The following is a 15958-nucleotide window of genomic DNA, read 5'->3' on the forward strand; positions in this document are numbered from 1 at the left end:
CAAAGCCCTTTTCACATCTTGGACATCTAGTTCGAATGAACATAGAGACATGAAGTATAGCAATCCTAGTCCAACCTAGTTACTTAATCACACTTAGCCTTGGTTTCTTCATTTGTATAAAAAATACAGTAGTAATATATTCACTGAATAGGTTGTTATAATGCTGAAATAAGAGAAGACATGAGTTTCAAATAGTGTCTGGGTTGGAGTAAGTACCATATTTTGCCCAAATTTTTTAGGGAAAAATAAGGGTACACATTATACATGGGTCATACTGTACCTGAAATACCTTGTATCTATTCTTGTGTTTTGCAATTATTTGTCACATAAAATTTCTTGTACCATAATATGTTAAAAAATAAATATTGAAATTCTTTTATAATACAGAAGACAAGCACCTAAATATAAATAAATAAATAATTGAATTAAAAAATTAAAATGAAAGATTTTTCCCCTGAAAATTTGGGCCAAAAACATGGGGGTACATTATACACAGCAAAATGAGGCATTTGATAAATGTTAGTCGTGGTTGTTATTGCTAGGTGTACTGAGAGAAGCTGTCAGAGAAGAGTGAGGGGCACATGGAAGGGTGGAAGGGTGTTAGTCTTGCCCACTCCCCCGCCCCTTGTCTCCCAAAGCTCTCAGGCAAAGGCAGTCTCTGCTTCTCACCACCTGTTCCTGGGGACATTTTAAAGCAATTTCTTGCGCAGTGTTGTATCTCTTCCCATAGGAATCCAATCAAATATTAAAAGCTAGATTCCAAATTAAGGACTAAGTCATAAAAGAAACCATGATTATGGCGCAAAAGCCAAGTTCAGTAACTCTTGGGAATCATTGAATATAGCAAAATTATTCCTTTAACACTTACCATGAGCCTCTATACAATGTAATCTTTTCTTCCCTATACAAGGAGTTACTTTAATTAGAAGTTTTGTTTGCTTCTCACAATTTAGAAGGACTTTTACAAGATGATTTGGTTGGTCAAAACCTGTTTTAATTTATTTATTTTTATTAAGGATTTTTATTTACTTATTTTTAGGGAGAGGGAGAGAAACATCGATGTGGGAGAGAAACATCAATCAGTTGCCTTTCAAGAGCCCCCAAACCAGGACCTGGCCCACAACCCAGGCATGTGACCGGACCGGCAATCGAACTAGCAACTTTTTGGTTTGCGATACAGTGCCCAACCCACTGAGCAATACCACTCAGGGCTCAAAACCTGTTTCTAAAGCTAGCCAAAAATCTCTGGGTGGAGGGATTTAGGTTAATTTATACTTTCTTCCTTTTCTTTTTAAAAAAATATGTGTTTCATTATGCAATTCCCTAGAAGGACCCACAAGAGTCAACAACAGGTTATATACTCACTGAGCTTACTGTAGCAAAGAATACATAGCAAAAACAGTAGGAAAAGATATGTATTAATGTGGTCCAGAGAGTTCAACACAGGCTTCCAATGTCATTCTTTGCCTGAGGCCACACAGGGTACCCTTTTCTCTCCCTGTTAACTATGGGGTCCTGTGTGAAATATATTTGCCATGGAAGCCTATTTCAATCTCAGAGACCAAGGCTTTTATGGGGAGCTGGTCATGTAGGTATATTTTGTATGCAACTGGCTATGGCAAAAAGTAAATAAAAACACCAAAACCCAAAACTCAGGACGCTAACAATGAAACCAGGTGCACACTGTCAATCTTGATGTTTGTGCAAAGCAACCTGACAAGCAGGCATGTCCATTGCTCCAAGCATGTATAACCAACCCATTAATCACTAGCATAAAGAACACTCTAGAGACCACATTCCCAGCAGTTGGCCAAGGGCTAATCATGGGTCCCTCAGAGATATGTAAGGAGTAAGCAGCCAGATCTACTGTGTTAACTCTTTCCTCACAGTCTGCATTTTTCTAAAATGCTTATAATTAACCTGTATTACTTTCATAATCAGAAAAATAACTATTAATATAAAGGCCTCCAAAGTTAATGGTTTTCTTTTTAAAAAAATTTTTTATTTTTAAATCATGTTTATTCTTTTACAGTTGTCTCAGTTTTTCCCCCTTTGCCCTCCTCCACCCACCCCACCCCGCCCCCCCTCCCACAGTCAGTTCCCACTCTGTTGTCCATGTCCATGGGTCATTCATGCATGTTCTTTGTCTAGTCCCTTCTCTTTCTTTCCACTGTTGTCCTCCTTCCCCATCCACTCTGGTCACTTTCAGTCTGCTCCGTGTTTCCATGCCTGTGGTTTATTTTGTTCTTTGGTTTATTTTGTTGAATAGATTCCACTTATAGGTGAGATCATATGGTATTTGTCTTTCACCGACTGGCTTATGTCACTCAGCATAATATTCTCCAGTTTCATCCACGTTGTCGCAAAAGGTAGGACTTTCTCCCTTCCTTCCTTCCTTCCTTCCTTCCTTCCTTCCTTCCTTCCTTCCTTCCTTCCTTCCTTCCTTCCTTCCAATGCAGGTTTTATTTATTTATTTATTTATTTTTAATGTTAAAATCCATTATAAAATATTTAAAAATTTAAATCCATTATAAAGTCTCAGCTATTAAGACAACATGACACAAGCACAGAAATAATCAAGTAGATCAATGAAATAAAATAAGCATTCTAGAAACAAACATATATATCCGTCTAACAATGTAATATATGAATAAATTGATATTTCAAGTCAATGAGGAAAATAGGGCTTATTCAACAAATAAGGTGCATGGACCATTAATTCTTGATATAAAACAAATGGAGAGCCCTATTTCACACATTATACGAGAAATATTCAGGTGAGTTAAAAATTAATATGTAGAATCTAAGGAGTCTTAGGAGAAAATACAAAATAATATTTTTCTTATCCTGAAATAAAATATTCAAACCCAGAAGCTATCGAATAAAATATTGACAATATGACTATATTAAACATTTAAGACTATTCAGTAATATACATACAAAAAAAGTTAAAGGACAAGCAATAGAATAGGAAAGTATTTGCAACACATCTAAAAAAGGGTTAATAGTTTTTTGGTTTTTTTAGGGAAAAAATTCTACAAACATTTAATAAAAAAATGGATAAAAAACACCTAAAAGTTATTTAAAGCTTTTTAAAAATAATAGAAATAGGCAAGCAATATACAAAAACAGGTTAAGTTTCAACAAATAATAAAGTAAGAATTAAAATAACGTCATTGTTACAATCAGATTAATAAGTATTAAAACTACTGGTAATATCAAGTATTGGTGACTGTGAAAGGAACTGGGTATTCATAGATCCTTTTGCTTCATCTTAAAGCAGTCCCTTTCACATATCTTGCAATGCTGATTTGGTGGAGGTGTATTCTTTTAGCCTTCTTTTGTCTGGGAAACTCCCTACTTCACCTTCCATTTTAACTGAGAGCTTTGCTGGGTAGAGCAGTCTTGGTGGCAGGCCTTTGCTTTTCATGATTTGGAATATTTCTTGCTATTCCTTTCTGGCTTGTAGTGTTTCTGTTGAGAAGTCAGCTGCTAGCCGTATCGGGGCTCCCTTCTATGTTACTACCTGTTTCTCCCTTGCTGCCTTTAGGATTCTCTGTTTGTCTTTGACATTTGCCATTTTAATCATGATGTGTCTTGGAGTGGGCCTCATTGGGTTCCTCTTGAATGGGCCCCTCTGGGCTTCCTGGACTTGTGTGACTTTTTCTCTCCTCCAATTAGGGAAGTTTTCCATCATGACTTTTTCAAACAGGTTCTCTAGCCCTTGCTCCTCTTCTTCTCCTTCTAGTATCCCTATTATACGGATATTATTATGTTTCAGGGTGTTCTGCATTTCCCTAAATGACTCTTCATTCTTTTTGAGTCCTTTTTCAGTTTCTTGCTCTTTCTGGGAGCTTTTTTTCTACTTTATCCTCCAGCTTGCTGATTCAGTCCTCTGCTTCATCTAGACTGCTTTTGAGTCCTTCTACTGTGTTCTTCAATTCAGAAACTGTATTTTTCATTTCCTCTTGTCTCGTATTGTCCCTATAGTTTCTATGTTCTTTTTCATGCTGATATAGTTTGCAGTAAGTTCCTTGTAGTTTCCCTGTAGTTTTTGGTAATTCTCTCTGAGCTCACTGAGCTCATTGAGCTTCCTTAGAACCACTATTTTGAACTCTCTGAGAGTTTACTTACCTCTATTTCATTTAGTTCTTTTTGTGGATTCCTCCTTTCCTTTTGACTGGTGAGTGTTTCTTTGTCTTCCCATTATTTGTGAGACTCTTCTTTTTTGCTTCTAATTCTTAAATTGACCTGTCTTGATTTCCTGACTTTGTGGTGTGAGCTTCTATGGTAGGAGACCACTGTTTTTTCTTTGTGGATCTGCCTCTGATTATGTCAGATGTTGACTCTGTTTGACCTTAGGCAGTCTGTTCGAGACTTCCAGGAATCTACTGTCTGTGGCTGTCTCCTTCAGCTGTTAATCTAGTCGCTCTTCACTCTGTAGGCCAGTTTAGACACCACATGGTTGGGCAGAGTCCCTCCTGGGCAGGGGCGGGGTTAGTGTGTCCTCTCATGCTGCTGCCGCTCAGTGGGGTGGTCTGCCTGAGCCAGATGGCTGGTGCCTTTTGGGGCAGGACTAAGCACTGGGATCCCCCCAGCTACTCTCTCCATTCTCTCCCCAAAGCGTCCATCTCCAGTTTTTCCTCAAGGATCTCTAGACCACTCTGCACCCCCTTTAGCTAGGGATCTACTCTGTGGCTGCCATTGTGTACCTAGAAGTCAGGCTTTAGCACTACTGGGCCAGGGCAGAGTCCTTCCTGGGGGCGGGGTTATTGGGTCCTCTTACGCTGCTGCCGCTCAGGGAAGTGGTCTGCCTGAGCAAGATGGCTGCTGTTGTATGGACGATGAATCAGCACTGGGATCCTGCTGGCTACTCTCTCCGTTCTCTCCCCAAAGCCTCCTTCCCCAGTCTCTCCTCAGGCGTCTCTAGCCCACTCTGCCCCGTCTTTGCTGGAGACCAGGGTAAGTAGCTGCAAATAAAAATTTATGCTTTGGCCCTTTAAACGGCTCTTTGTGTCTCCAGCTGCCTGTCTCTGGCAGAGAGCACCCTGTCGCTTTTCGCAGCTGGCTGTTATCTGTGTACTTTTTGGGCTCTGGTGCTGTAGGCTCAAGATCCCTGCTTATGATTTAGGCCCCACTCTTGTCAGGGGGATCCGACTGGCCATTTCAATATCCTTCTGATGCTACCACCTATGGATGCCCCACCCACCTTCTCAAGTCTCTACTGCACTTCTTACCAGTTAGGTTGCACTAAAGCTGATTCTTCTGTCTGTCCAAGGTTACAAGGCTCCTCTCTCACTATTGTTCAGTTGTTTGTTCCAGGTGATTTCTCCATGATTTAGTTGTAATTCCAGATTGATCCTGGGAGGAGGTCAGTGTGACTTCCACTCCTCTGCCATCTTAATTCTCCCAAAGTTAATGGTTTTCTTTTTTAGTAATTTAGTGATGCTCCTTTGTGATCTCAGGGCATTTCTCTGTAGTCAGCAGAGCTGCTGAGAGAAGGAAAGCCACCCTACCAGACTTTCCATTGATGCCCACAGAGCCTTTTATGGAAAACCATAAAAACAGGCCAGGACAGAGCATGTGCCACGGAGGAGGAACCACAGCAACACCTAGTTAGCTTCCCCAACTTAGAGATGAGGAAGTGGGAATACTGAGCAGTGAAAGGACTCTGAAGGTTCTAAATATTAAGTGTTTTCTATTTAAAATTTCTCTCAGAACTCCTAAAATGGAATAAGGCAATGTTTGCTGAGTTGCTTCCTCTGGTTGTCTTTTCTGGGGCTGAAACTACAGAAGCCCTGAGTGGGGAGCTGCCTGAATCAAGTGCGCATGGCCCATTTCCTCTAGCCTTGGTTACAGGCTTCCCATCTGTCCCCAGGACTCTGTCTAGCATTGCCCATGCTGTTGGGTAAATGGTCCAGTCTGGAACCTCACAATAGATTAGTTTCATCTTCACTAAAATTTTTCCTTCTCTCCCCTTAACTGACTCCCTTGTAAGTGGTGGAGTGGTATCTGTCTCCCCACTTGACTGCTAATTCCTCAAAGGCCTCCTGGAACCAGGTTATACAGTGGGTACGATTGTGAGTAGTGAAATGAAATGATCCTGGGTTTGAATTCTGGCTTAGCATCTCACTGGCTAGTGTGTTTTGAATTAACAGAAATAATAGTAACTCTGTCACAAGGTAATTGAGAGTATGAAAGGAAGTAATAGTTCTTTTTTTTTGTAAAGATTTTATTTATTTTTAGAGAGGGGTAAGGAGGGAGAAAGAGAAGGAAACATCAATGTGTGGTTGCCACTTGTGCGCACCCCCCTCCATTGGGGATCTGGCCCACAATTCAGGCATGTGCCCTGACTGGGAATCAAACTGGTGATCCATTGGTTCACAGACCGGCACTCAATCCACTGAGCCACACCAGCCAGGGCGGAAGTAATAGTTCTTAACTAGAGTAGAGTTTGGCATATAAGTGTTCAATAAATATTAGCTATTATTTTTAAAATACGTACTCTGTTTATTTGGGAAAACTCCATTCTCTGATCTTTTTAACAGTTTCATTGAGGTAATTGATGTACTAAATATACACTGTATGTTTAAACTATACATTGTTATAAGTTTTGACATGTACATACCTGTGAAACCATCACTATAATCAAGTTAATGAACATATCCATAACCCCAAAAGCTCCCTTATATGCTTTTGTAATCCCTCTCCCTGTCCCCAGGCAACCACTATTTACTGCCTCTACACATTGGCTTACACCTTCTAGAATATTATATGAATGGAACCATATAGTATGCACTCTTTTATTGGCTTCTTTCACTCAGCATTATTTTGAAATTCATGCATGTTACTGAGTGTATCGATTGCTCAATGGACATACCACAATTTTTTTTATCCAGTCACTTACTAACAGGCATTTGGGTTGTTTCTGGTTTTGAGATATTAGAAATAAAAATTCTATGAAGATATGTGTACAAGTCTTTATACAGACTTATATTTCTCCTGGGAGTACATGGGTAGGTAACAAGTATGTAGCTGCTTAAATTTTTAAAAACTGCCAACTTGCTTTCCAAGTGTCTGTAGTATTTTGCATTCCCACCAATTGTATATGAGAAGTCTAGATGTTCTATATCCTCTACAACTGGCATACTCTCAGGTAGTCTTAACATAGAAACGTAGTTATTCGGACAAAGAGTTCCTGTAGTTAAAAACATGAGGGAAATATTGGGTTTCTTCACAGTAGGACTTGTTAATGACTTAATGCACTAATGTGGTGGTACATTTCCACCCATGGATGTCATACACAGTCCCCTCCAAATGGCCCATGAAACCCTTTATTTTAGGTGCTTCTCTAGCAATTAGTGTTCAACTGAATACATCTTGGGAAATGCTGTCTTGGGGGTTGCTCTGTGCAAGGGTAAAGCAATGTAGATGTTGCTATAGTAGCTGGAGACTAAGTGGTTGATATGAAATCCCCTTGTGTACCTTTTAAGTAATAAACATTCTGCTTTCCTGGGTTAGAAAGAAACCTATGACAAGAAGCCAGGTTTGGAAACTGAAGTTATTCAGGGTATGAACTGAACAGATTATTCAATCAAGGGTTTCTCTAATTTCTCTTTTGGAATAAACCCAGGGATGATACCCCATCTCCCAATCAGCACAGAGCTGACATTTTTCCACAAATGGCTTATAGATTGCTGCATAATCAGGAGCTTTCAGAGATATTAAGATTATAAAAAGAGGGCTTTCTCTTCTACCAGGCTGGAAAAATATGCCTAATGAGACCTCAAGGAGCCCAGGTGGCTGTGCAAAGGAGCTCCCTGATATGGGGAGGGTCAAGGGAGTCTAAAGACTTGCACGTGAGTTTTTGGAGCCCTCTGCATTTGCTGAAGGGAGAGCAGCTAACTTACTCTAGTAGACAAAACAAAGGAAAAGAAGTAGAGCTGATCATAGGTTTCCTACCCTACTGCATTCCATTTCACCTCTTCTGTCTCAGCACCATCAACATGTAGGCAGGTGCCTGCACTCCTGGCCCATTTCTTCCCACACGCTAGGGAGGCCTTTTTCTTGCTCCTCTCATATCTTCTTCCAGGCACCTTCCCCCCAATTTGTCTCCTGCCTAAATCCTGCCTCATCCTTGAGACTGCGGCTCAAATGTCATTTCTCTGATGAGCTTTACTTGTCTCCTAGATACTAGGTTATATTGTACTTTTCCCCCATCACTAATCATAAGTGTAATCAATATTATTTAATGTTTGTCTCTTCCACTAGCTTGTGAGCTGCATGAAGGCAGAAACTATTTAACAAGTTTACTACTTAATTACCAGCACATGGCACAGAGTCAGCGGTCAGTAAGTACCTGCTGAATGATTGAAAAATCTAGAGGTTGATATATTTTTGCTCATTTAATATAGAGCTGTCCTTTCTTTGTCCTACATTTAAGTTTTCTGATTTCCCTTTGTCCAACATTCCGATCCTCCCAAACTCATTCCAAGAAATACCTTTGTTATCTATTCCCTGATCAGAATAGTTGACATCACTGTATATAGGCTAAAGTTTCTCATGTCACGGAGCAAAGGAGCCCAGGAAAAGCAGTGCTCTCCTTTTAAATACGAGGTGTTCGGGGGCATGCGGGAGGGCAAAGTGGATAAACGGGGGTCAAATACATGGAAACTAGACCTCAGATGGTGAGCATGCAATAGAGTATACAGATACCAAATTACAATGTTGTACACCTGAAATTTATATGGTGTTACTAACAAGTTACTTCAATAAAACTTAATTTAAGAAAAATGAGGTTTTCAGACTTCTTAGTGGGTCTGAGACTCTATAATGAATAGCTCATGTGTACTCCCAAAACCCAGTAAGAAGGAATGGTGCAGCTGCGGGCAGCCATGAGGCAAGTTATGCTTGCAGGTATGTGCTGCTGGCGTCACTGGGACGACGCACGGAAAGCTGTCAGTGTGCGGCTGTTCTCTGGAATGCTGGGAACGTGGCTGCTCAGAGGTACAATAGTCGCACTCAACTGCTTCAATCAGTTCCTTCCCAGAGCACTTGCCTGCCTCTCACCTCTTCCCCCAAACTCATTCACATACCCATGCCTGGGGTCTGAGATGTCCTTAGCCCACCTCCAAAGTCAATTGCTTTCAAACAAGGTACGGATGCAGGAAACTATGGCTCGGGTCAAAGTAGCTGGAGATGAGGACAGTCTCCCTCTTGCACACTCTGCAAGACAGGACCTTTTCTGAAGGGCAAGGTACTTTGAAGCACCAACAGAGACCTGCATAGAAGTAAAGGAGAAAGAACGGGCTCTGCCTTTGAGTTTTACCCATGGCTTGAAACTGTTGCAAGGACCCAATGAGATAATGTGTTTAAACCCCTTAGGACACTGCATGGTCATTGCTAGCGCTCAAAACATGGTAGTTGTTTAACTACCTGGTGCTCCTTGGGTGTTCTCAGAGTAACCGGTGCCTTCTGCATCAGAAACATCACCCCGGATGAAAGTGGCCTGCTCATTTTATTCTCTCTTTAATTTTGAGAGTATGTTTATTGAAACTGGAGACAGTGAAATGGGGAAGGGCTTAGGAGCAGCAGGAGAGAGACCAGGTAACAGACTGTGGTCAACTCACTGAGAAGTGAGACAAAAGGGGGCCTTGGAGACAGGTTCAGGGGTTGAGCCTGCGATGAGCCATCGCTGCCCTTTGCTCCCTGATTGCAAGTCTCGGGGCGACCATTAGTATTTAGGAGAAAAAAAAAGCATGCCTGAGAAAGAAGGGGGAGGAAAGGTGCGGGTGTGCTCCCAGGAGGGAGAGCGCCCTGGGGTCCTTCCTCTTGAGGCTTTTAAAGGCTGGCAGTTTAGGGAGGTCTTCGAAGAGGCTCTCAATAGGATATCCATCAGCTTCATGCTGTTGTGCCTAAACGAGATTTATTCCAACTTCATCTGTCCTTGAGTGTGGTTGGCACGAGGTACTAATTGGATTCCTGCTATCTATTTTCCTGAGTAAGGTGACTGAAGCTATTTACCCTCTGGTTGGGGAGAGGATCCTCCTCTGTGCAGTTTGCATCTCTTGTGATGTAGATTCTGCATGGTTTACACAGCATCAGCCACTAAGATTGAGTAGGAGCAGTTGTGGCCTGCTCACTCTTCTCTGTCCTGTGCTAGACCAACAAATACGCTTGTAGCTCCAACACCTCGCAGGATGCCTTACAGGTCCCATAGCTCACTTCTGTTGAGTGCTTATAGTGTCAAACACTGAGCACTTTACATGGAGTATTTCATTTAATTCTCAAAACCGTATGAAGTTAGGAATTACTGTTATCCACATTTTACAGAGGAATAAATGAAGGCATGAAAAGGTTAAGTGACTCACCAAAGGTAGGTTTTCAGTTGTATGTGAAAGAGTTTATTCTTTTATTATTATTAATTATTGTATTATTTTCCATCGGAACTGTAAACCTACTTTTGTTCCACCTGCATCTAGTGAGTGGTAAGCGTAGCTGGTCGGGTTCTGGAACCTGTGCTCTTTACCACTGTACAACTCCACCTCAAACCTCACTTGAACCTCACTCTTTCTTAATATCACCACGAAATGCATCATCCCTATTGTTGCCTCCTGTGTTTGTGGGGCTCAATGTATCCTGACTCCCTCTGTGCTGGTCCAACACAATGTCTTACACAAGGGACAGCTTTACGGTCCCCTCTGCATTGGCCTAGTGCTGGGTTTGGCACGCTGGGTTTGGCACGCTGGGTTTGTGCTGCAACTCTTTCACAAAAAGTCTCTTGGTGCCGCTGTCAGACTCCACATTAGACTCAGCGGTCCACTGCGCAGACCCTTTATGCTTGTGTGCTCTTAATGACAACCATCTATTTCCAAAAGCAATTGAGAGCTTCAGTTTTATTTATTTTTTAAAATTTTATTTATTTTTAGAGAGAATGGGAGGGAGAAGAGAAACATCGATGTGTGAGAAACATTGATTGCCTCTCACATGCCCCGAGCTGGGGACCTTGCTCACAAATCAGGCAAGTGCCCTGACTGGGAATTGAACCTGTGACATTTCAGTTTGCAGGACAACGCCCAGCCCACTGAACCACATGAGTCAGGGTGAGAGCTTCAGTTTTAGCATAAAGGGGACACGCTAGCCCTAGGCATGACCTCACACTACGGTTACATGTCTTGGGAATCAGTCACTATTGAAGTAGTCCGTCTATTCTCAGAGTCTGGCTGAAACTCTGAAAAAAAAAACTGGCTGGTTTTTTTTTTTTCAGTATTCGGTGCTCAGATTCCATATGCTTTAAGAAATATGTAAATTACACATACGAGTATTACATATCTTTGGAGCTAAATAAATACAAGGAATACTCATGCATAGCCATCACCCGCCTTGACAGAATACTATCAGACTCTATCAAGTTCTTCACGTCTCCCTCATCAATTGCATCCCTCTCTCAGCCCCCATCCTGTAATGCCAATGTGCTTTTCATTATACAAGAGTATGAGATGTCCGAGAGTGATGATTTTCTGATGAATAAGTCAGATGTGATTCCAGTGTCCTTTGTTATGAAAGGTGCTAACAGCAGATGACACTCACACTTGAGGCATTTTGAGGTTTCACTTTCTATTCCAACGGATATTTTCAGTGAGCCGTTTCCAATCCTAACTTCACTGTCACTGCAGTGTAATAGTGTGCTGAGAACAGATGTGTCACGAAATTGTGGTCAATGTGCAAAACTAATTTTCACCAGTCGGGGATGTACTTTTATGCAATGGCTGTCAGAATGTCAAGCTGAGGGGGTGCTACAGATGGCGAAGAGCAGGATTAACCTGCAGGAGGGAAGGGGGAGTAGCCCATTAAGCCAGCACCAAAGAAAAAGTGTTTCCTGAACATGCAAGAACTTGGTCATGGCTGTGGGCATTCTACTTAAACAACCTGATGAGTACCAGCGTGCTAACTCGTGAAGCACTTAATGCTTACCTGGAGAGCTACAGGTTCTAGTATTAAAAAATGTGTCCTAAACACCAAAAAATGCAGAACTATTATTTCAGCCAGTAGATATTTCTGAAGCGGTTTAACAAGTTTTCATCACTTACTCCCTGCCACTAACGTACCCTATGAAATAATTTCACTGTCTTCTCCTGACCCTCGTTACTGTGATTTAGAACCTCATGTCAGCCCAGGTCTGGAGGAAATGAAATGCAATTCTATGACAGATTTGGTGATGTTTGCATGCAGCAGTTAAAAGATCCTCCCCAAAACAAACCTGGACATCATTTTAGTGCTACTCAGTTTATGAGGATTAAATTAGGAAATAACTTGGAACTTAGAAGGGAAATTGCTTTCACAATGGTGGGGGCGGGGGGGGGGGGGGGAAGGACAGGCCATGAGGCAGAAACTGTTGGAGAGATGCCCAGAAAACTAGGAAACCTTATTCCCATCTCTCTTTCTCTGTCTAGCGTCTCTAACAAGTTTGGCTTCCTGTCCTATGAATGGAATGTGGTCCCTTCTTGCTTTTGGGATTTGCTGAAGTCGATGTGGCTGCAATTAACTGACTTGGATACTTTTCTTCACCTTCAGAAGATGCAGTGTAAGTAGCACCCTAAATAATATGTGTGGATCAAAGGTTAACTTCTACGCTAAAACGTGATTTTAGGATTAGATTCTTATCTCAGGAAATAAGGCACAGATCTTAATTTGTATTCTTTTTCTGTTATAGTTATAACCTTGTAATTTATCCAACCAGGACACCGTTAAGAATGCATGGGGCGCACTAGTAGTAATTACTCCTGGACAACATAAACGAGAATTGTTTCAGGCAAAATGGAAAATGACCATTTACAGTGCAACCTTGGTGTTCAATAAATGTTAATGCATCATCACCATGTAACTCTTAGCCCTCAAACTTGACAACCCGAAAAGGGACGTTCATATAGATATAATTACATGTGCATTCTTTTAGTTATGCTAATACATCAAATAGATCTCTTTGTCTAGTGAGAATGTTCCATTCCCGCCTCCCTGCCACCCCCACCCCCCGTGCTTTGAGCAATAGTATGTTTTACCCATAAGGTAAATGAGGACAGGAATCTAGTCAATTGCACTAAATCGTGTGGCAGAGCTAAGCTCAAGGCTAAAAGCTTTTCCCCCTAGGTGGTACACACACAATACAACACAGTGATGATGTATTATGGAAGTGTACACCTGAAGTCTATGTAATTTTATTAACCAGTATCACCCCAATAAACTCAATAAATTTAAAGAAACCTCTGCCCCCTAGATTCCCAGCAATTGTGTTTATTCCCTGAACCATGACGAGCTGCCTTCTAGAATCGTTTTTCTATTACGGATTCACTTTTCAGATAAGAAATCTCATGAGGTTTGTATAGAGGTTCTTCCTAGTTCATATTACTGTTGTATAGTCTTCATATCGCTTCTGTAAAAAGCCAAAGTATGAGTTCTGATTATTAGTCATGTACTTTGGTCTTTTTTTGTAAAGATATCTTTGGATATTCAAGGGATCCAGGTATTCATTAAGTATAGTACTTAGGATTTTCATGTTGCAGTAACTAAGCAACAGTTGAGATGTTTTAATTTAGCATGTCCTGCATTGGAACGTTTAAAAAGGAACTGTCAGGCCATACTTGGCAGAAACTCCCTCGGACTCTCCCACCCTCTGCACAGTTCATGTACATCTTGGCTGCTCATCCACTGCTTAACAGAGACCTCTTCTGTCTCAGCCACTCCAACAGCCTTTCGGAGCCCTTTCCACTGTGGGGCAGCTGCATACTCATCATGTCTTCAGTGAATGGTAGGACAGGAACTAGTGGTCTGATCATTCAGCAGCTTTTGCAACAATTCTCGCATCCATCTTAAATCTACTCTTAACTGCTACCACTTTAAACATTATTTGCCTTTATGAAGATATACCTAAGTTCTTAGCAGTTTAAGAATTGCTGATTCACTAAACAGTAAGGATACGTATTTCAAACATAAACACTATTTAAAGTGAATATCCAATGAAATCCATTCAGTGACAAAACGTGTGAAAATGTGCTACAAAACATTCAATAAATGCTAGATGTATTTGACCTTCAAGGTGTCCAATTCTGGAAGCATAACTACAGCACCATGGCAGACACTTGCAACATGGAGAACCTGTTCTCAGAGTACCATTCTATAGTGTAGTGGTTCAAAGTAAAAGCTTTAATACCAGTTCACCTAGGATTCTGTTCCACATCTAACCCAGGTGTGGTCAGACTTCTTAGCCTTAGCTTCATCTATTAAATGGGGGTAAGAACTGTCCTTGTCTTAGAGCTTTGTTGGGAGGCTTAACTGAGACTCTCTTCTTAAGTAGTGTCAACTAGACTTATTCCTGTTTCCTCCTAGATTGCACCTCAAAGGCTGGTGTGTTGAGAATTGAGATTATGTAAAGTGTACCTAAGAGCTCTCATTAGCTGCCAGGAAGGGAAGCTGTGTAAGAATTAGGAAAATACATGAAGCTCCATTTAACTTGGTCTCTTTCAGAATTTAACTAGTTGAGTGTTATCTTAGGAAAGCTTTCCCATAGCTTTGGAACTGACTCAGTGGCATCTTAAAAGGAAAAGAACAAGTCGGATGTCTTGGGGAAGACAGAAGGGTCTAGACTGGTAGTCAAGGAACTGCATAAAAAGGATATTGGATGCTTGGACAAAACATAATCTAGTGGAAAAACCCTAAATATTTATGACTAAAAAGCTGGTGCCATCATTTATGTAGTATGGCCATGGGAATTTACTCAACGTCTTTAAAGTTTTCCTCTTTTCTTTTAGGAAAAAAAGAGAGTATCTTTTTAGTGTATGCTTTAAAGAATGCTAGTCTAAATGACCATTTAAAGATGTCCAACATAAAACATGACCACAGCAAAAACGTAATGCTAAATTTTCTCATTTCATATGTGACACCAACACCTTAAGTGTTGCTTAGAATTCTAGATGGCCTGAGATTCCATTCTCCTTGAGTCTGTGGTTATGATTTCAGCAAATCTCCATTAGGAGACTTGGTCATCTATTAAGTTTTTAAATCAACAAAGCTTTTTTGTCCCTCCAGACAAGTTATCTTCAAGGTCTATGTAGCAAATTGTGTACCTCCATCAAATACATGTATTGAAGCCCTAACCCACAATGTGATGGGACTGGGAGATGGGGCCTTTGGGAGGCAATTAGGTTAGAAAAGGTCATGAGGGCAGGGCCTTCCTGATGGGATTAGTGCCCTTAAGAGGCACCAGAGGGCCGGCTCTTTTCACCAGGTAAGGACACCAAGAGAAGATGGCCACCTGCACACCAGGAAGCGCCCTCACAGGGGGACCAAGTTGGTCAGTGCCTCGGACTTCTCAGCCTCTGCAACTGAGAAATCAAATGCTCTTAAGCCACCCAGTCTGATAGTTTGTTATGGCAGCCCGAGTTAACTAATACAGTAGGTAAAATACATCAGGTGGAAGGATGGAATTGCTGTAGTGGAAGCATGAAGCAGAGAGGAAGCTCTACCTTGCCTCCACAGCACAAAACATTGTCTAATGCAACAACATAAAAACCTGGTCAAATGAGAATAACGTTAAAATGCTATAGAAATAAACTGTGGGATAGCCTAAATTCTCTTCTATTAACTCTACTGCACTGTCATCTTTAAAATAAGTTAGCTAATAGTCAGGATTCTATATTGCATTAGAGATATGTTGCAAAAGGATTGGCGCTAAGTTTTACTATGGTGGTAAAAAAAGAATCTGCTTGGGTCAACTTAACCAGGAAAGGGCATATTTGTTAAGGTAATGTCATTTCCCACGGGGATGGGGAAGCTGCCCTGCTCCAGAATGGTCTTATTTTTAACAGCTCTGTTTTAGGGGGTACTTCTAGTACATAGGAAGTAAGACACCAAATGCAATTTAAAAATTTATAGTTGCACTCTGTTCAATTATAAGGTAAAAAGC

The sequence above is a fragment of the Pteronotus mesoamericanus genome, unplaced genomic scaffold, assembly GCF_021234165.1.
Source record: "Pteronotus mesoamericanus isolate MK-2021 breed Mesoamerican mustached bat unplaced genomic scaffold, CSHL_Meso_final contig_182, whole genome shotgun sequence".
NCBI lineage: Eukaryota > Metazoa > Chordata > Mammalia > Chiroptera > Mormoopidae > Pteronotus > Pteronotus mesoamericanus.